This window comes from Mesoplodon mirus, assembly GCF_964341445.2.
Source record: "Mesoplodon mirus genome assembly, chromosome: 1".
NCBI classification, from domain to species: Eukaryota; Metazoa; Chordata; class Mammalia; order Artiodactyla; family Ziphiidae; genus Mesoplodon; species Mesoplodon mirus.
Window position 1 is genome coordinate 45,278,675 of NC_138976.1, and position 21,933 is coordinate 45,300,607.

Consider the following 21,933-nt stretch of genomic DNA (forward strand, 5'->3'; position numbering starts at 1 on the left):
CGGACATATGGTCACCTTATCTTTGATAAAGGAGGCAGGAATGTACAGTGGAGAAAGGACAGTCTCTTCAATAAGTGGTGCTGGGAAAACTGGATAGGGACATGTAAAAGTATGAGATTAGATCACTCCCTAACACCATACACAAAAATAAGCTCAAAATGGATTAAAGACCTAAATGTAAGGCCAGACACTATCAAACTCTTAGAGGAAAACATAGGCAGAACACTCTATGACATAAATCACAGCAAGATCCTTTTTGACCCACCTCCTAGAGAAATGGAAATAAAGACAAAAATAAACACATGGGACCTAATGAAACTTAAAAGCTTTTGCACAGCAAAGGAAACCATAAACAAGACCAAAAGACAACCCTCAGAATGGGAGAAAATATTTGCAAATGAAGCAAGTGACAAAGGATTAATCTCCAAAATTTATAAGGAGCTCATGCAGCTCAATAACAAAAAAACAAACAACCCAATCCAAAAATGGGCAGAAGACCTAAATAGACATTTCTCCACAGAAGATATACAGACTGCCAACAAACACATGAAAGGATGCTCAACATCTTTACTCATTAGAGAAATGCAAATCAAAACTACAATGAGATATCATCTCACACCAGTCAGAATGGCCATCATCAAAAAATCTAGAAACAATAAATGCTGGAGAGGGTGTGGAAAAAAGGGAACACTCTTGCACTGCTGGTGGGAATGTGAATTGGTACAGCCGCTATGGAGAACGGTATGGAGGTTCCTTAAAAAACTACAAATAGAACTACCATATGACCCAGCAATCCCACTACTGGGCATATACCCTGAGAAAACCATAATTCAAAAAGAGACATGTACCAAAATGTTCATAGCAGCCCTATTTACAATAGCCCGGAGATGGAAACAACCTAAGTGTCCATCATCGGATGAATGGATAAAGAAGATGTGGCACATATATACAATGGAATATTACTCAGCCATAAAAAGAAATGAAATTGAGCTATTTGTAATGAGGTGGATAGACCTAGAGTCTGTCATACAGAGTGAAGTAAGTCAGAAAGAGAAAGACAAATACTGTATGCTAACACATATATATGGAATTTAAGAAAAAAAAATGTCATGAAGAACATAGGGGTAAGACAGGAATAAAGACACAGACCTACTAGAGAATGGACTTGAGGATATGGGGAGGGGGAAGGGTAAGCTGTGACAAAGTGAAAGAGTGGCATGGACATATATACACTACCAAACGTAAGGTAGATAGCTAGTGGGAAGCAGCCGCATAGCACAGGGAGATCAGCTCGGTGCTTTGGGACCGCCTGGAGGGGTGGGATAGGGAGGGTGGGAGGGAGACGCAAAAGGGAGAGGATATGGAAACATATGTATTTGTATAACTGATTAAATTTGTTATAAGGCAAAAAATTAAAAATAAATAAAAAAATTAAAAAAAAATTAAAAAAAAATATATACGAGGAAGGGACACTTTGCAAATCATTACCATGATACCAAAACAAATAAAGAAATCACAAGAAAACTACAGACCAATATCACTTATGAATATAGATGTAAAGATCCTCAATAAAATGTAAGCAAACAGACTCCAGCAACATATGAAAAGGGTAATACACTATGACCGAATGGGATTTATTCCAGGAATGCAATGTTGATTCAATATATGAAAAGCAATCAATGTAACATACCATATTAATAAAATAAAGAACAAAAAATTATAATCATTTCAATAGATATGGAGAAAGTACAGGCATGCCTCATTTTATTATGCTTCACTTTATCGCACTTTACAGAGTTTTTTTGTTTTTGTTTTTGTTTTTGTTTTTACAAGCTTAGGGTTTGTGGCAGCCCTGTGTTGAGCAAGTCTATCGGCACCACTTTTCCAACAGCATTTGCTCACTTCATGTCTCTGTGGCACGTTTTGGCAATTCTTACAGCATTTCAAACTTTTTCATCATTATGATATTGGTTATGGTGATCTGTGATCAGTGATCTTTGATGTTACTATTGTATTAATAATTGCTTTGGGGTGTCACAGACCACAACCATATAAGACGGCGAACTTAGATAAATGTGTGCGTTCTGACTGCTCCACTGACCAGCTGTTTCCCATCTCTCTCCCTCTCCTTGGGCCTATTTCTTGAGACAAAACAATATTGAAATTAGGCCAATTAACAACCCTATAATCGGCCTCTAATTATTCAAGTGAAAAGAAGAGTCACATGTCTCTCACTTTAGATCAAAAGTTAGAAATGATTAAGCTTAAGGAGGAAGTAATGTCTAGAGCTGAGAGAGGCCCCAAGCTAGGCCTCTTGCATCAAATAGCCAAGTTGTGAATACAAAGGAAAAGTTCTTGAAGGAAACTAAAAGGGCTACTCCAGTGAACACACAAATGATAAGAAAGCTTAACAGCCTTATTGCTGATGTGGAGAAAGTTTTGGCAGCCTGGATAGAAGATCTAAGCAGCCACAACATTCTCTTAAGCCAAAACCTAATCCAGAGCAAGGCCCTAACTCACTTCAATTCTATGAAGGCTGAGAGAGGTGAAGAAGCTGCAGAAGAAAAGTTTGAACCTGCAGAGGTTGGTTGATGAGGTTTGAGGAAAAAAGCCGTCTCCATAACAGAATAGTGCAAGGTGAAGTAGAAAGTGCTAATGTAGAAGCTGCAGTAAGTTGTCCAGAAGATCCTAGCTGAGAAAATATATGAAAGTGGCTAAATAATAGCTTTCCAATGTAGACAAAACAGCCTTCTATTGGAAGAAGATGCCATCTAGGACATTCATAGCTAAAAAGAAGAAGTCAGTCTGACTTTAAACCTTCAAAGGACAGGCTGACTCTCATGTTAAGGGCTAATGCAGCTGGTAACTTTAAGTTGAAGCCAGTACTCATTTACCATTCCAAGAATCTTAGGGCCCTTAATAATTATGCTTAATCTACTCTGCTTGTGCTCTATCAATGAAACAACAAAGCCTGGATGACAGCAGACTTGCTTACAACATGGTTTACTGAATATTTACAGCCCACTGTTGAGATCTATTCCTCAGAAAAAAAGATTCCTTTCAAAATTTTACTGCTCATTGACAATGCACCTGGTCACCCAAGAATTCTGATGGAGATGTACAGTGAGATCAATGTTGTTTTCATGCCTGCTAACAAAACATCCATTCTGCAGCCAGTGGATCAAGAAGTAATTTTGATTTTCAAGTCTTATTTAAGAAATACATTTCATAAGGCTGTACCTGCCATAGATAGTGTGATTCCTCTGATGGATCTGGGCAAAGTAAATTGAAAACCCTCTGAAAATGATTCACCATTATAGATGCCATCAGAAACATTCGTGATTTGTAGGAAGAGGTCAAAATATCAACATTAACAGGAGTTTGGAAGAAGCTGATTCCAACCCTCATGGATGACTTTGAGGGGTTCAAGACTTAAAGTGAAGGAAGTAACTGCAGATGTGGTGGAAATAGCAAGAGAACTAGAATTAGAAGTGGAGCCTGAAGACGTGCCTGAATTGCTTCAATCTCATGATAAAACTTTAATGGATGAGGAGGTGCTTCTAATGAACGAGCAAAGAAAGTGGTTTCTTGAGATGGAATTTACTCCTGGTGAAGATGCTATGAGGACTGTTGAAATGACAACAAAGTATTTAGAATATTACATAAGCTTAGTTGATAAAGTAACAGGAGAGTTTAAGATTCACTCCAGTTTTGAAAGAAGTGGGTAAAATGCTATCAAACAGCATTACATGCTACAGAGAGATTGTTTGTGAAGAGTCAACTGATGTTCAAACTTCATTGTTGTCTTATTTTAAGAAATTGCCACAGACACCCCAACCTTCTGCAACCACCATCCTGATCAGTCAGCAGCCATCAACATCGGGGCAAGACCCTCCACCAGCAAAAAGATTACAACTAGCTGAAGGCTCAGATGATGGTTAGCATTTTTAGTAATAAAGTATTTTTTAATTAAGGTAGGTACATTTTTTAGACATAATGCTATCACATTTAATAGACTACACTATAGTGTAAACATAACTTTTATATGCTCTGGGAAACCCCAAAATCCATGACTCACTTTATTGCGATATTCGCTTTATTGTGGTTGTCTGGAACTGAACCTGCAATATCTCTGAGGTATGCCTGTATTTGACAAAATCCAACATCTTTTCATGATAGAAACACCCAACAAACTAGGAAAATATAGAAACTTCTTCAGCTTTGTCAAGAGCATCTTGTCAAGAAAAACTTACGGTTATCATCATGCTTAATGGGCAAAAACTGAAAACTTTCCCCCAAAGATCAGGAAAATGTCTTCTCTTACCATTCCTTTTCAACACTACATTGGAGGTTTTACCCTGGGCAATTAAACACGGAAATAAAATAATAAGCATACAAATTGGAAAGTAAGAATTAAAACTATCTCTATTCTCAGATGACATGATCCTGTAAAATCTACAGATTACACAAATGTAAAATCTACAGATTAGAGCTTACAAATGAGCTCAACAAGGTTGCAGGATACAAAATCAATATACAAAAATCAATTGTATTTCTATAATCTAGCAATGAACAATCAAAAAATGAAATTAAGATAACAATTCTATTTACAATAGCATCACAAACAATAAAATACTCAGTGATTAATTTAACAAAATAAGTGCAAGACTTGTACACCGTAACAAATTATCATTGAAAGAAATTAAAGAAGACCTAAATATATGGAAATACGTCCCATATTCATGGATTAGAAGATTCAGTAATATTAAGATGGCAATACTCACCCAACTGATTTCCAGATTGGAGGCAATCCTTATCGAAATCCCAGCTGTCTGTTTTGCAGAAATTGGCAAGTTGGTCCTAAAATTTCATATGAAAATGTAAGGCACCCAGAATAGCCAAAACAATCTCAAAAAAGAACAAAGTTGGAGGACTCACACTTCTGGATTTCAAATATTAATACATAGCTACACTACTCAAGGCAGTATGGAACTGGCATAAGGATAGATAGGTTGATCCGTGAAATATAATTGAGACTCCAGAGGTAAATCCATACGTTTATGGACAACTGATTTTTTTTTTTTTTTTTTTTTTTTGCGTTACACGGGCCTCTCACTGTTGTGGCCTCTCCCGTTGCGGAGCACAGGCTCCGGACGCGCAGGCTCAGCGGCCATGGCTCACGGGCCCAGCCGCTCCGCGGCATGTGGGATCTTCCCGGACCGGGGCACGAACCCGTGTCCCCTGCATCAGCAGGCAGACTCTCAACCACTGCGCCACCAGGGAAGCCCTGGACAACTGATTTTTGACAAGGGTACCAAGACAATTAAAAGGGGAAAGAACAGCCTTTACACCAAAAGGACAACTGGATAGCCACACAGAAAGTAATGAAGTTGTACCTATTCCTCACACCAAATTTAAAAATTAACTCAAAATGGATCAAAGGTCTAAATGCTCTTAAAAGAAAACATAGGAATAAAATTCAGTAATCTTAAATTAGGCAATTGTTTTAAAATATGACAATGAAAGCACTATCAACAAAATAAAAAATGGAGTTCATCAAAATTAAACACTTTTATGCTTCAAAGGACCCCATAAAGAAAGTGAAAAAGACAACCGAGAGAATGGGAGAAAATATTTTTAAATCATACATCTGTTAAGAGTCTAGTATCTAAAATAAATGTTACAATTCAGTAAAAACAAAAATAACCCAGTTTTAAAATGAGTAACAGATATGAATAGATATTTCTCCAAAGAAGATATACAAATGTCCACTAAGCACGTGAAAAGATGCTTCACATCATTAGTCTTTAGGGAAATGCAAATCAAAAGCTCAATGAAATACCACTTCATACATGCTAGGATGGCTAAAAAAAAAGATGGTGAGGATATGGAGAAATTGAAACTCTCATGCATTGCTGAAGTACAGCTGCTCTGAAAAATAGTTTGGCAGTTCCTTAAAAAGTTAAACACAGAATTACCATATAACCCAGCAATTCCACTCCTAGGTATATACCCAAGAAAATTGAAAACATATGTTCACATGAAAATAGTTGAACTTGAATGTTTGTGACATTATTCAAAATAGCACAAAGAGTGGAAACTACCCAAATGTTCATCAACTAATGAATGGATAATAAAATGTGGTATAGCCATAGAATGTGATATCATTCAGCCATGGGAAAAATGAGGTGCTGATGAGACAGGCTGGGACCTGGGACCCTTTGCTGCAAGCGTTTGCACCTGGACAAATGTCTCCTTGAGCAACAGAAACTATACAAACTATACAAAGAAACTATGAGAGACTGAAAATAAATGCTGGCACTCACAGTTGGGGTGAATTATGAACAAGATACAAAAAGACCAAAAACCCAACTGCCACTTCCGAGGTGTCAGGAGCAGAAGCAGGGTACTGCGCATGCCCCCTGCACACACCACCACCAAAGGGGTGGGCAAACCACCCCTCTGGCCTGACCCCTGGACCCGCCCTTACCCTCACCCCATATAAGGGACCAACTCGCCTCCACTCAGGGAGTGAGCAAGGGAACCTGTTACTTGTTTTTGTTCTCTCCTGCTACAGCATGAGTCCCAGTAAGGCCTTGCCTGAAATTAAAGAGGCCAAGAACCCGGGTCAGTTACACTGATGCATGCTACAACATGAATGAATCCTGAGAACATTATGCCCGGTGAAAGAAAAACCAGACACAAAGGGCCACAATGTTGTATGACTCCATTTTTATGAAATGCCCCAAATTGGCAAATTCCCAGAGACAGAAAGTAGGTTAGTCATTTCCAGGGATGAGGGGGATGGGAGAATGGGTGGAGAGTGACCCCTAATTGGTACAGAGCTTGACTGGGGATAATGAGAATGTTCTGGAATTATATAATGCTAATGGTTGCACAACTCTGAATAGATTAAAACCACTGAATTGTATATTGTAAATGGGTGAATTTAGTGGTAAATGAATTATATCTCAATATTTTAAAAAGTCAGTCAGATCACACCATTCTTCTCAAAATGCTCCAACTAGTTCCTAGCTCAGAGAAAAAGTCAGAGCCACTGCTCTGACCACTGCTTCTCTGAGCTCATCTCCCATCACTCTCCCACCTGACAGTCCCCTCCAGTCACACTGCCTTTCTGTTCTTTAAACACGTGATCATGCTCCCACCTCAGGGCCTTTGCATTTGCTTTCCCCTCAGCCCTGGATTCAATCCTCCACATCCCTGCACAATTAACTTCTGCACCTCTGAGGTCTTTGCTTGAAAGTCCCCCTTTCAGTGAGGGCTACCCTAACTACATGCCCCAGTACTTCTTTTCCCCATCCCTATCTGTTTCTTCTCTTTTGCATTTATCCCTGTCTAAAATACAACACGCTTCTCTTATTTATTTCTTACTTCGTATTTATTGTCTGTTTCCTCCCACTAGAATTTAAGGTCCGTGATAGCCAGAATTTTTGTCTGCTTGTTCACTACTATATGTTTCACACTCTACTGGGCAGACAGTAGGTGCTTACTAAATATCTGTTGGTGACTACAGAATAAATGAATGCCTACAGGGATAAACGGATTTGGAGAACCTGTTCTGAGAATGAAAGCATTTCCAGGTTCAAACAACAGACATACAAACGACTTTGGGGATAAACTTTTTTGAAGGTTGGATACTGCCTTTTATCAAACACTTATTCAAGCCTAAGAGCTGTCAGATGTTTTCTGACACCTGCTAGTTAATCATCGTGACCACACATGAAAGTGGCAGTCCCCAGGCCCTTTTCTTTCAGCAGCCAAGTGTGTGAGCTTTGCTCAGCTTCTCATCTTTGATGCTCACATTTTGCTTGTACTTCTTCCTAGATTTCACACAGTGACATGAACTGCTAGGGAACTCTCTCTGTCTCTCTGTCTCAGGACATTTGTGCTTTGAGTCTGTCTAACTCTGGACCAGCTCTGCACACTAAAGACACTCTGGATGTGCCTATTGATAGGAGAAGGAGTCCTCCAGCAGGAACTCCACGCCATTTGACCTCGCAGCCTCCTGAGCGCCAGCCTCCTGAGCTCCAGCCTCCTGAGCTCCAGAAAGCATCTTTGTTGTGCTTCCACATGCGCCCTGCAGGAGCACACATGATTAAATGTACAAACGTTTAAGAGCAGGCTCAATGCACAGACTTTTGTATTATTGTTTTTAACTTTTGATTCATTCACTGTAGGATTCAGCCTTTCCTTGATGGAGACCTAAAACATGAGAGAGAGAAGTTTTTTGGGCTTCTAAAAAATCATAGTGCTTTCAGGAATTTGAGCCTTAGCACGAAGAAATACCATCTGCTGCTGCCAACTCCACTTTCTATTCTGCAGATAAAATAGCTCTTGCTTTGTGTCTGTGTGTAGAGCGTGGCAAAAAGATAGGAAACTCAAAAAATGTCAAAGGACCATTTCTGTCATCTTCAAAATCTCTTTCTCCTCTGGTATCCTGAGATGTCTGTCCTCTTTAGTCATAAAAATGTTTTCTCTGCAGCAGCTAATCCTACCTGTGCTAATGATTTTAAGTAGCACCTGTAATCCAAATTAGTATAATCCAGAATCTAGCCCCAACACACCTGTTTTTGGTTTGCCTAAATATCCCACAGGTCCTTCAGGTTCTTTCTATCCAAGACTAACTTGTTATCTTTCCACCAAAACAAATTATTTTTTAATTTTAATTAAAATTAAATTTATTTATTAAATTAAAATTTATAAAATTAATAAGAAATAAGAACCCCTGGTTCTCCTTCTGTTGTCAAGCCTGACTAATAGCATTACTTTCTCCCCCTCAAGGAAACCAGGATATTCAAAATCAAGCTTGGCTCTCTGCTCTGGCTCCATGCAAATTCTGTCAGTCACTAAATGACTGCTTTGACCTTATTTTAATGAACTTCCTAAATTTTCCTGACCATTTATCTTTTGAAGAAGGATTACTCCCATTCAAAAGCCAACAGTGGGGGCTATCTTCTGCTCACGGCTCGAAAGCTGACTGCCCTCTACTCCCACCTTGCAACACTGATTACTCGGGTGACCGAGAAAATGAAACCAGTTAACCAGTTGTTCTCCCCAGCCCCTGCTGGCTGCCCTGGTGCTGGGCCTGGGTTCTGCCTTGTGCTAAGGAAGATCTGGCTCTGTTACCGAACCAAACTTGGGTCCACTCGCCCAACACACAACTACGCCCAAATCTACCGACACTGGGCTGTGGTGAAGGAAAGTACAGTGGTTACTGCAAGGGACCCAAGATGGGGCCAAGCAAGGAGAACAGGCAGCTCATGCTCAAAAGACCCAAACTCCCTGATGGCTTCCAAGGAAGGGTTTTTTAAAACTGTATGAGGGAGAGGGTCACAGTGTGTATCATCAGCTCCTGCACAGTTCTGATTGGTTGATGGGGAGGTAACAGGGTGCTATTTCGGGAATCTCAACCATCAACCTTCTGGCTCCAATCAGTCTGGGGTCTAAGCGCTGTGAGGTCAGCACGCAGTTAACTTCTTCCACCTGGTGGGGGTTTTAAGTATCTGCAAAACAACTCAAGGATAGGGCTCAGGACTTAACTATAGCCCTTAAGGAGGAACTAAAGGTCCTTGACTTTGTTTTATGCCTAAACTGTTATTATTTTGTCCTGCTGGACTGTTTCCTTTGTTTTTGCATTATCTCATTTCTCTGATTAAATTTGCTCTTGGAACTCAGGAAAGGCCTAACAGGTTTCAACCCTATCACTTCCAGCCTATGTGAGCTTGGATGTGATATTATATGCCATGCATGCAATAACACAGAAATCAGACCTATAAACATAGGTTATCATAAGAAAGCATGGTAAATGCATAAGGTAGTAGAGATCCATAGGTTATCCCATTCTACTGGGCTGAGCCTCCCTAGATTTCTAAGGAAGGCTGTGCAAATTTTGCAGCTTCCATTTTTAATTTCAGGGAGGACTATACTATGGGAATCCCCACTACTTCAGAAGCTGAGTCCCTCTCCCGTTTCACCACCATGCTGCCTCCTGAAAGTGGGCAAATGAGGCCCATGGTTCCCAGGGGTCCAGAGGGCTGGGAAATCTGTTGCCTAGTGCACATGCATTATTCTCAATGAGAACATTATTTCTTTACAAATACAGATTCATTGTTCTGAATCCTAAGTGTGAACCAGGAATTGGAGCTAAGAGAATCTTACATTTAGAGCCCTAGGCTCAGCTACTGTCCCACTCCTCCTAAGGAGACATCTCTCTCTGCACCCAAGACCCACTTTCTAAAAGAGCTTATATTAAGGAGACTGAAGCCGGAATTAACTGGACTATATACCGTGGGCCACTGCTTTGCCAAATGAACAGGAGCGAAGGACGAGGCTGCCCCCAAGTGGGAAACCCGCAAAAAACAGCGACGCTTCCAATCACCTTGCAGTTCAGTTCAAGAAACTGAACGGGCTCTGCATTTCCACCTCGCAGGAATTCCCCTCCTAGAAAGCTGCTGGGGAGGAAATTAGGGTGCATATTCTTTTACTATTACCGGGGAGGGGGGCTGAGAAAACAGAATAGGCGGACCCCTTGTCTCCCAACCTCCCGACCCTATAAAGCACCTGGTTAAATGCAGACTCCGGATCCTCACCGCGGAGATTTTGTTTTGCTAAGCCAGCAGCACTGGGAACCTGGGGTCTAGGTTTCCAACCAAGTGATACTGATCATCCGGCAGATTTGGAAATTCTGGGATGGGAAGCAACTTTCTGTTTTCCTTCCCGGGTCTCGAGCAGCAGCCGAGCTCTTGTGGGCCATGGGAACCCAGAAGTTGCTCTCTTCCCTGAGCTTTCTCGCAGCCCCCGGCCGCCGCTCTGGCGTCTCCCCAGCAGCCACTGCGGAACCCCGCCCACCAGCCCTGGGTCGGCCCCGGGTCCGCCCAACCACTGTGGTTTCCATGGCGACCCGGGCTGCGCCGCGTGCGGCTTCCCTAGCGCAGTGTAAGGTTGCATCTCTCTGCCCCATCGTCCACCGCCCGACCGAGAAGGGGCTTCCAGTCCAGGACAGTCAAGCTAAGAAGTAACTTTTATTATTATTATTATTGGTTTGAGTATTTCTTGTGCCCATTTCTTATTTAAAGTAAGCTGTAAGAGTTTTGTTTTTGCTGGGGGTGGGGGCGTGGGGGAGAGGAATTCGTGTGACGTGTCTTTCTAGTACTTTTATGTCACATCTCACCTGCGTATTCAAATGCTTGGGATAGCATTTGGCTGAAAGAATTCATCATTTCTACTTGCCTCAGCGGTTTACCTTTCTTTGCACAGTCCTTCCGCGGTGCACGCACGAGGACACTCAGGTGTGTGGCTTATGCATGTAGGTAGTAACCGCCCGCACCGAGGTGATTCCCAGACCGTGGGCTTCCTGTTCCTTACTTTACTATCCCGTCCTGCCCTTCCTTTCAAGGGCTGCTGCCTCTGCCAAACCAGATGGAGGACATCAGGTTCTCAGGGGGCCCAGGTGGGAACGCAGAGACTGTGCTCTCAGAAGGTCTGGGCGGAGCTTGGCCCTCAGAGTCCTTGTTATTCTAATCAAGGAGCCCCAGCTCATTCTAATCAACTTCCTTTAGGAGAGGGCCACAGCTTCTGGAAGGGCTGGGTTTTCTGGTTGTCAACCCTTGGGCCTGGGCATACTGTCAAAAGGTGGCATAAGTAGCATGGTCTTACCCCGGGGGGCCAGTCGGCTTTTCTTTTTTGTCATCCAGGAGGACCAATGAGTTAGGGTGCTTCCTTGGGGCAGTTTGGCTGTTCAGGATGGCCAGAGGCTAAGTGGAAACCTAGGCACCTCAGGAATCCTGTTGATGTGTGGAATAAATGCTGGGGAGAAATGGGGAGCTCTAGGGAGGGGTGTTGCTTTTACTTTTCTCAATAACCCAATGGGGAACTATTATTATCTCAACTTTACAGAAGAAGAAAGGGGAGAACAGAAAACTTCAGAAACTTGCCCAGTGGTGGAGTCCAGAATTAAACCACGCAGGGTCTGGCTTCCAAGCTCAGTACCTGAACTTAGCTTCATTTTCTTTTGACATAATGGAACTTTTATTCAAGCCTCACCCCTCATTAATTTTAAAAAATTTTTTATTGGAGTATAGTTGATTTAAAACTCATTAATTCAAGCAAATTCATTCACTCATTTAACAGCTGTTTCATCTCCCCCTTTCCGGACCCCCTCCAACTGTAGTTCCATGGGGACAGAGACAACCACATCAATTTCATTGTGTTCAGGAATGTTTGCTCCCAGGAAAGTTTGGTGAATGAATAAAGAGCAAAGAGAATAAGTGCTTCAGAGTTTTTTTGCGTTTATCATATAAATTAAAAGAAGGAGACATAACAGATTTATAATTACCTTTTCTGGGCCAGGCACCTAAGATATTTTATCCCTATTTATTCCTGAAGCATGAGATAGGGATGGAGTGTAAGTTTCACTTGTTTCCCCTCTTTTTTTTTTTTTTTTTTTTGATGAGGAAACAGGTTAAGACACACTGATCGCTTGTGGTGGAGCTGGGATTTAGACTCAGCATTGTTTGCCTGAGTCCTGACCCTACACTTTTCCCACATAACCACACTGCCTACTGGAGCATCGATCATGACATCCTAGGGATCAAGGGGAAGGTAGAATTTTTTTTCTAAGTGACAAAATGGCAAGTGAAAATTTGATTGTAGGTGTGTTATTCTTTGGCCAGACAACAAGCGCATGCCCGAGAGGAGAGAGCAAGTATGTGAGTAATAGCAAAGTGCAGAGGCTGGGAGAAAGTTCCCCATGTCCAGAGGACTGTTCTTTGGCTTAGGTCCTGGCTTAGGAAATCCCGAAGGTTCCACATGAAAACACAGGCATTCCTGCCTGTAAAACTAGATGATTACTTACCAGCTCCTTCCATCACAGGCTTGCCTGAGATGAAATTGCAGGGGTTTTTTGTTTGTTTGTTTTAAGCACCAGAAACAGAACAATGTTGGATTTGGCGGGGGGGGAGTTTGCTGTAGAATATGTATTTCTTAAAGCCTGTGTTGTGTGTCCTGGTTTATCTTCCTAGAAGAGTCTCTTCTGGGTTCTAATCGTTTATCAGAGGGCATGTGGTTTGGTTTTAGGTAAAAGCCAACCTCTGTTTCCAACGTGTAACTGATACACTCTCCTAGTTTTCCCGGCCCTTAATTTGTTAACACTTATGTTTTCTTTTCTCTCGTTCGGTTGCCATTTTCCTTTATATGTCCCCTGTTGTCCCTCTCAGTGTCGCGAGTTTTTGTATTAACCATGCCCCTTGCCTTTGCCTTGACTTCTGCTCCGCCTGCCAGGGTTTTTACGGATGATAGTTAAGCAATCCTGGTGGCTACCTTGGAGAAAACCAGAGTCTTGTTATGCCTGTAGGTGGCATGTGCAGACTGCAGTCTGGGGTTGGGGGTCGGGGGGCAAGGCTTAATTTCTTGGAAGATTTCAGGGGATTGCAAGAAACAGTATTGAAACAATGAAGTACTGAGGTCTTAAAAAAATCTTGGCATTCAACAAGGAGTGAGGTAGGGACTTATTAAGCAAACATCTGTTTATCTGCATATACTGACACCACCAGTTCTCCACTATGCTCTCAAGTAATTGCAAACCATAATTTGAAAACAGCTTTTTTCTTTTTCTATTTAGCTTCCGATGTTTTCTTTTCCACAGGCAGGCCAGTCTGTTTGTGTTTGAATTAATCACCTGTCCATTGGAATCTAAAAGCACATCTTGACTGTGTATCGGTTATGTCAATGCAGAGCCAACTGAGTAATTGAAAGTAGTATAAATTAAAAGTAGTAGTAATTACAAGAGAAGTAGTAATTAAAAAAGAAGTAATTAAAAGAGAAGCCACCGCAATGAGAAGCCGGCACACTGCAACAAAGAGTAGCCCCCGCTCGCTGCAACTAGAGAAAGCCCGCGTGCATCAATGAAGACCCAACGCAGCCCAAAATAAATTAATTAATTAATTTAAAAAATAACAATAATAAAAATAAAAAGTAGTAGTAACTAAAAGTAGTATATCCAAGAGTTAAAAGCCAGAACTCTGGAACCAGTAGGCCTGGGCTGGAATTCTAGCTGTCCCACCTATGAGCTGTGTGACCTTGGGCAAGTTATTTAGCCTCTCTGTGCCTCAGTTTTCAAAATATTATGTGCTACGTGTTAGCAATAATTGTTATTTCACAGTTGTCCATAGATCCCACTGGGCCATTTGATAGAGAGAGAGAAGCATTCATAAGATCTGTAATCGCAAGAATAATTTTTTTTCCTGTGGTACGCGGGCCCCCCACTGTTGTGGCCTCTCCCGTTGCGGAGCACAGGCTCCGGACGCGCAGGCTCAGCGGCCATGGCTCACGGGCCCAGCCGCTCCACGGCACGTGGGATCCTCCCGGACCGGGGCACAAACCCGCGTCCCCTGCATCGGTAGGTGGACTCTCAACCACTGCGCCACCAGGGAAGCCCTCAAGAATAATTTTTACAACTTTCCTCCAAAAGTTCCTTATTAGAGAATCATCACTGAATGCCACCAGCATCACTTCTTTTTCATTTATTTATTTATTTATTTATTTATTTATTTTTTTATTTTTGGCTGCGTTGAGTCTCTGTTGCTGCGCACAGGCTTTCTCTAGTTGCGGCGAGTGGGGGTTACTCTTTGTTGTGGTGCATGGGCTTCTCATTGCGGTGGCTTCTCGTGTTGTGGAGCACGGGCTCTAGGCGCGTGGGCTCAGTACTTGTGGCTCGTGGGCTCTAGAGCACAGGTTCAGTAGTTGTGGTGCAAGGCCTTAGTTGCTCTGTGACATGTGGGATCTTTCTGGACCAGGGCTTGAACCCGTGTCCCCCGCATTGGCAGGTGGATTCTTTTTTTTTTTCTTTAACATCTTTATTGGAGTATAATTGCTTTATAATCGTGTGTTAGTTTCTGCTGTATAACGAAGTGAATCAGCTATATGTATACATATATCCCCATATCTCTTCCCTCTTGCGTCTCCCTCCCACCCTACGCATCGCACCCCTCTAGGTGGACACAAAGCACCGAGCTGATCTCCCTGTGCTATGCGGGGCAGGTGGATTCTTAACCACTGTGCCACCAGGGAAGTCCCCAGCATCACTTCTTAACTGTGCTCTCCTCTTCCTCTTGACACCGCTCAAGGAGGAAGTATCAGGCTCAATCCCAGCAGCTCTGTGTGAAGATGGATCAATATGCCCATCAGAACCTCAGCAAGGACCACTCTCCACGTTGGTTTTTCTGTGGTTCCCGTGGGCTGCATTTATGTGGTCACATAGGACATGCTTCTTGAAGGCGGAAAGCTACTCTTGTGACCAGTCACAGCTCTGCCCCTCAGTAGTGCACCGCCCTTCAGAGATAGAGTGGGTCCATTTTGTTGAGAGTTTTCAGTGCCACACATCACAGAAGACCAGCTTGCCCTTTCTGTGTAGGGAACTGTCCATTCTTCATTAAAGGAGCAGCACTAGAGAATTTTCATCAATCCACGAGCCGTGTAAAGACTTACGTGATCAGACAGGGTTGGATTTTCATGTCTACCATCAGCTTCCCACCCTCTGAATTACTATAAAGACTGACTTGCACACATCACCACCTGAAGGAAACTCCTACCAGGATGTCAGAGATTCAGGGAGGCAATAATTAACACTTCTTCCCTTCCCAATTATGGGGAGACAGGAGTCAGAGAGATTAAAATACCAACTTTATTATGCTTCAGCACGGCTGAGGTTATGGGTTCAAGTTGGCCTCAGACGCACAAGACATGATAGGTTTTAATCTCATATTACATTTAGGGGGCTTTATAGAAAGATACAAAGCATGACGTGCAGTAGGCACAGTATCTTCATGCTATCCAGAGGCATGCGGGCTCACGTGGACGCACAGAAGCCATAACTCTTCTTCCTTGTTAATGTCATACATCATTCTAGACATGCAGGCCCGAGGCCTACATGCCAACTCACCACTCCCCCAACCCCAGTGCAGAGTCACTCAATCGAATGGAAAAGACACTCCCCATTTATCTTTGCTCTTTCTAAGGTAGTTCTGAGGTGGGCTTACCATCACTAATTTAACATGTCCCCAGTCAACACCTGATCCTCTCCACCCCACCTGCCCCTCCTACAGCCTTCCCATCTCAGTCAAGTCTGACGCCACCTGGCAGTTGTGCAGACGGAGCACCTTAGAGGAATCCCTGGCTCCTTTGCTCTTCCCTGAGCCACACCTACTGCCACCACCTGGCCCAGGCCGCTATCATCCCCGGCCTGGCTGGTCCTCGTGCTTTGGCCCTTTGCCTTCCCACACCCATGACTCCCATCAACAGATTATTATTATTATTATTATTATTTTTTTTTTTTTTTGCGGTATGTGGGCCTCTCACTGTTGTGGCCTCTCCCGTTGCGGAGCACAGGCTCCGGACGAGCAGGCTCAACGGCCATGGCTCATGGGTCCAGGCGCTCCGCGGCATGTGGGATCTTCCCAGACCGGGGCACGAACCCGTGTCCCCTGCATCGGCAGGCAGACTCTCAACCACTGCGCCACCAGGGAAGCCCCATCAACAGATTATTTTAAACAGGGCAGTCAGAGTGAGCCCTCAAGAAAGGAAAAAACTTTCTTCCTCTGCTCAAAGCCATCTGCTGACCTCCCCTCTCACACGGTCTCGTTCCTCCGCTCCTGTACTTATTCCCTTCCCTCTTCGCTAACTCTCTAGCCACCGGCCCTGCCTCTTTAGAGCACTGACAGCCCCCTGGCCTTTACACATTGATTTTTTTTTTAAGATGTTGGGGGTAGGAGTTTATTAATTAATTTATTTATTTTTGCTGTGTTGGGTCTTCGTTTCTGTGTGAGGGCTTTCTCTAGTTGTGGCAAGCGGGGGCCACTCTTCATCGCGGTGTGCGGGCCTCTCACTATCGGGGCCTCTCTTGTTGTGGAGCACAGGCTCCAGACGCGGAGGCTCAGTAGTTGTGGCTCACGGACCTAGTTGCTCCGTGGCATGTGGGATCCTCCCAGACCAGGGCTCGAACCCGTGTCGCCTGCATTAGCAGGCAGATTTTCAATCACTGCGCCACCAGGGAAGCCCTACACATTGATTTTTGCTTGTTGTCTTTATTCCCCTGCAAGTATGTTTGCTCCATGCAGGCAGGAATTCTGTTTTTGATTTGTTTTCCCACTGCTGTATCACCAGTGCCTAGAACAGAGCCTGGCATGTGTAGGAGATAAATAAGTGTTTGTTAACTAAGGAACCAAAAAATGCATGAATGGTTGACTGACTGACATGGCTTAGCAGTGTGGCCGCAGTGGGCCTCCTCATCCTGTGCCCCTAAGGGAGTCCGACTTTCCACCCAGTCATCAGCTTACTAGACAACCCCAGGGCCTCCTGACAGGGTCAGACGGCTGACCGCTGCCCCTGCTCTTCTGTCGGGCACATTGGAGAGAGAGAACCCTGAGGGGGTTAAGCTGACTTAGTTCTCTCTTTCAAAACTGCTGAGCAGACAATTCACTGTACCTTCCCTGGGGTGAGTGATCAGTGAGAGAGAGGGCAGGAAAATTACTCAAACTGAAGCCCCACCACAGAAAAAGCATGAAGCCCCTGACACACAACAACCATAATTCAGTAAGAAGATGCTGGTGGACTGAACACGTGCCCTAGAGCAGGCCTCCAGAGGAGGGCTGAGCCTGTCAGTTGCAGCATGATCTCAAAGTGCAAAAACCTATGGCAAAACCCCCAGTGCACAGATCTTGCTTTCTAGTACCATTCGCTCATTAAAGGAAGCTGTTCTCCTTGGAGAAATGGCTGATTCTAGGGCTGGTACAGGGAGTATACAAGATGAACCGAGACTACCTTGTAGTATCAGAAATGAAGGAATTGCTCAAAAAGCAAAAGGAATGGGGCAGGTCAAAGGGATGCAGGAGCCATCCTGGAAGAGCTGACCAAAGCTGGAATAATTTAAGCAATAAAATAAATAACCTGATATTGGATTATAACTGAAAGTATAAAATATCCATGAGTCCATGCTGATATATAACTGAATGAGTGAATAAGAAAGTAAGTGAGGGAGAAGAGATGAATCTTTCTTACTCAAGGATTCCAAGTAATTTATTTATTATTACTTTATATAATAAGGCGGTGGAGCTTAAGCCTCCCTTGACTATTACAGTATGGGCTATACTTAGTGACTTATTAGAGTGTGGAAGTGGGGAAAAAAGTAACCTTACAGTGGAGGAACCTGGCCAGCACTACCTTGGCCAGGTGGTCAAGGTCAGCATCATCAGTGGTAAGTCATGTAGCTAGAATGTGGCCCATGATGTATAAGAAGAGCGCTATGCCTCTGTAGTCTTCTTCCCCCAAACCCATAAACCTAGTCTCACCAGGAGAAAAACATCAGACGATCCCAAATCACGGAACATTCTACAAAATACCTGACCAGTACTCCTCAAAACCATCAAGGTCTTAAGAAACAAGGAAAGTCTGAGAAACTACCACAGGTAAGAAGAGCCTAAGGAGCCATGATGACTAAATGTAATGAGTTACCCTGGATGGGATCCTAGAAGAGAAGAAGGATGTTAGTGGAAAAACTATTATTAAAATATGAATAAACTGTGGAGTTTGTTTAATAGTAATTTGCCCATGTTGGTTTCTTAGTAGTAACAAATATACCATGGTAATGTAAGATGTTAACAGGCAAAATAGAGTGAAGGGTATACAGGAACTCTGTATTACCTCTGCAGCTTTTCTGTGTGTCTAAAACTATGCTAAAATAAAAGTTTTTTTTTTAAAAAAAGTGATGCAAAATTAGTAAGTACTTCCACTTACAGCCCACCTGAGCCCATGCAGCCAAGAGCTTCAGTGGCTTACCCTCCTTGATTCTTGGAGGAGCTTTGTTGGATGTGGACTCAACAGGCCTTAAATATAAAATGCCTTTTATGGCATCAGGCTTCAGTATACTTGTTTCATCTGTTTATGCAAATGCTGTACCCCTTCAACACTGCTGGTGAGTCTTCAGCCATTTACTGCCTAATTTACACTGTCTATCTTTATTTGTTTTAGACATATATGATTCTCCTTGTCTCAGATGTCACATTCACTACCGTAAAAAAAACATTTATTTAAAATTTTAATATATAACTCCATAGGTATGAGACCATATGGAGGGAGGAAGCTACCATTTATTGGGTACCGCCTACATTGCAAGCTCTGTGTTCGGTGTGGTTTCATTCAATCCAAATAATGCAGGAGGGTTTGAATTTCGCCTAGCCCAGGAATGGATTCTCTCTCTAGAGCTCATTGAAATGCTTAGAATTACCAGCATACTAATCTTGTGTATAAAATTCCACTCATCCTAGTGAGGGTGGAGAAAAGATATTCTATACGTTGAGTGTCCTCAGTTCTTAAATTTTCTTTTCTCTGATCTTGCCTAAATTGTAGGTAGTTATATCTTAAACAGGAGAGTAAACCCCCTCTTTGTTCTCTCTCATCTTTCACAACAGGGATGGTTTCTGTATTGCCCTCCTTCAGGTCTGTCTGTTGAGTGTGACGCTGGTTGAGGTATATTAGGGCAGGCAGGGCAGGGGTCTGGGACCAGAGCAGTCCACCAGGAGCGTGGGAGCACAGTGTGATGGACAAGCACATGGTTTTTGTGGTTCTTTTCTATCCCACTTTCTGGCATTGTCTATTACTCCTGCTGCACTTGGATCACAGAAGCAGAGAACACCAGCAGCTCTGCACAACAAACGCATTCCTTATTCTGTACCTGAAACCTCAAAAAGGCCTAGCATAGGGGTGGATGTAGTCATTTAACTTCTGGAGCTTATAACCCGTTCTTCACTAGAATTCTAGGTATATTGTCCAGTGCACCTTCTTATGGATTTTTCCACAGTACAGGCATCTTTATAAGAAAGAGGAATAAAACAGTTTGCATTTCAGCATGATGCTCCCATTTTCTCTTTCTCTGTGATTAAACTGCACTCTTCATTGCTTCAGTTAACCTGAAGCTATTTGTTTTACTTGCTCCTGATACAGTCTTTATCACTGTTGTCATTATCTAACGATTTTTTTTTAACTTTTTATTTTGGAATAATTTTACATTTACCAAAAAGTTTCAAAGATAGCACAGAGAGTTCACATAGCAGTCATCCAACTTTCCCTAATGTTAAAATCTCTAAATAATGTTTTAATCCAAGTCATTGCAAAACAAAACATTTTTTGTCAGGGGTAAGGGTGAGGGAGGTGGGAGGAGGGGGCAGGAGTTTGATCCTTTGAAGTCAGCAAATCTTCAGAGGAAAACAATGATCAAGCTTAAGGCTTTTTTTTTTTTTTTTTTTTGCGGTATGCGGGCCTCTCACTGTTGTGGCCTCTCCCGTTGAGGAGCACAGGCTCCGGACGCGCAGGCTCAGCGGCCATGGCTCACGGGCCCAGCCGCTCCGCGGCATGTGGGATCTTCCCGGACCGGGGCACGAACCCGTGTCCCCTGCATCAGCAGGCGGACTCTCAACCGCTGCGCCACCAGGGAAGCCCTTAAGGCTTTTAAAATTTTTATTTATTTATTTATTTATTTGGCTGCATCGGGTCTTAGTTGCGGCATGCGGGATCTTTATTTGCGGCACTCAAACCCTTAGTTGTGGCATGTGGGATCTAGTTCCCTAACCAGGGATTGAACCCAGGCCCCCTGCACTGGGGGCACGGAGTCTTAGCCACTGGACCACCAGGGAAGTCCCCAAGCTTAAGGCTTTTAAACATCATGGGCTTGTGTTTTCTCCAAGGGACCGTGTGTACTGGCCTGATATAATCACAGACCACATGTGGTTTTTTCCCCATAGATTCCAAGTGTTTAAAGAACGAGGGCTAAAAACTGTGACCAAGCTGTGCCTTAAAATTGTTCAGATGAAATGAGTGAATCCACCTGGTGGCTTTCCTGTTTGCATCACCTGATATTCTTTCATTTTCAGTCTGTCAAGTAATAAAGGGATAGCTGTGAGGTGGAAGGTGCTATTTCTGCAGGGAATTATAATTGGTGCCTGCCAGTTCATCACTCTGTAATAGAACAATATAATCAAACTAAGGTGCCCTCTGTGTGCAGAAGGGCGATCATCTTTTCTGGAGCCTTTGTTAGTGAGCTGGGTTTCCTGGTGATTGAAAGTTCAAAACCCACAGACTTGTCACAGCTTCCAGTCTAGGCTCTCCTTTCTCTGAATTAAGTGTGGTTACTTGCAGCCTCCTTGAGGCTGCGGGGGTATTTGTTCATTACATTAGAGGGATGTGTTGCTGTTTGGTTTCCTCTGATGTATCTCATGAGCCATATTTCTTTTCTTCTTCTAGAATCTGTTGAAAAATTCCTTGGCAAGAATGTGCCTCAAATGTGGAGAAAGAAAATGAGGTACCCAGGCCATGCACTGTGTGAATAATCAACCTGCTAGTCTCAGTGTTTTTTAAATTTTGAAGAATCCAAGTGTTTCCAAGTGGGAAAAACCTTGCTTGAGTAAGAAAGTCATTTGGTGATCAGATGGGCATGGAATTTGGTGGATGGGAGAAGCTGATGAGTCCCTGAATTATGGTTTTTCCTAAAGCCAGGTGAGGATTTCAGAGTTTTTCCCAACAATCACTGCTTTAGCAGAGTTGTGGCATTTGGAGTGGAAATGCCTTTAAAGTGGATCATGGGTAATTATGTGTATTAACAAATGATTTAATGCAGGTGGGAATCTTGGCAAACAGCCATGCCTTCTCCAGGTGTTCCTGCTCTCTTATTTTGGCACATTGTTCCTCTAATATGCAAAGTTGCTATCATTAAGCACCAAGATAAAAAGTGCAGCTTCACAGAATAAAAATATTGAGTATTGTGAAATCCATAATCCTAAGTTAGATGAAAGGCTGAGAGGGTAATAACACAGTGTATTTTTCACACTGTTTTAAAGAGCATGTTTCCCATGGGGCTTATATTGTTCA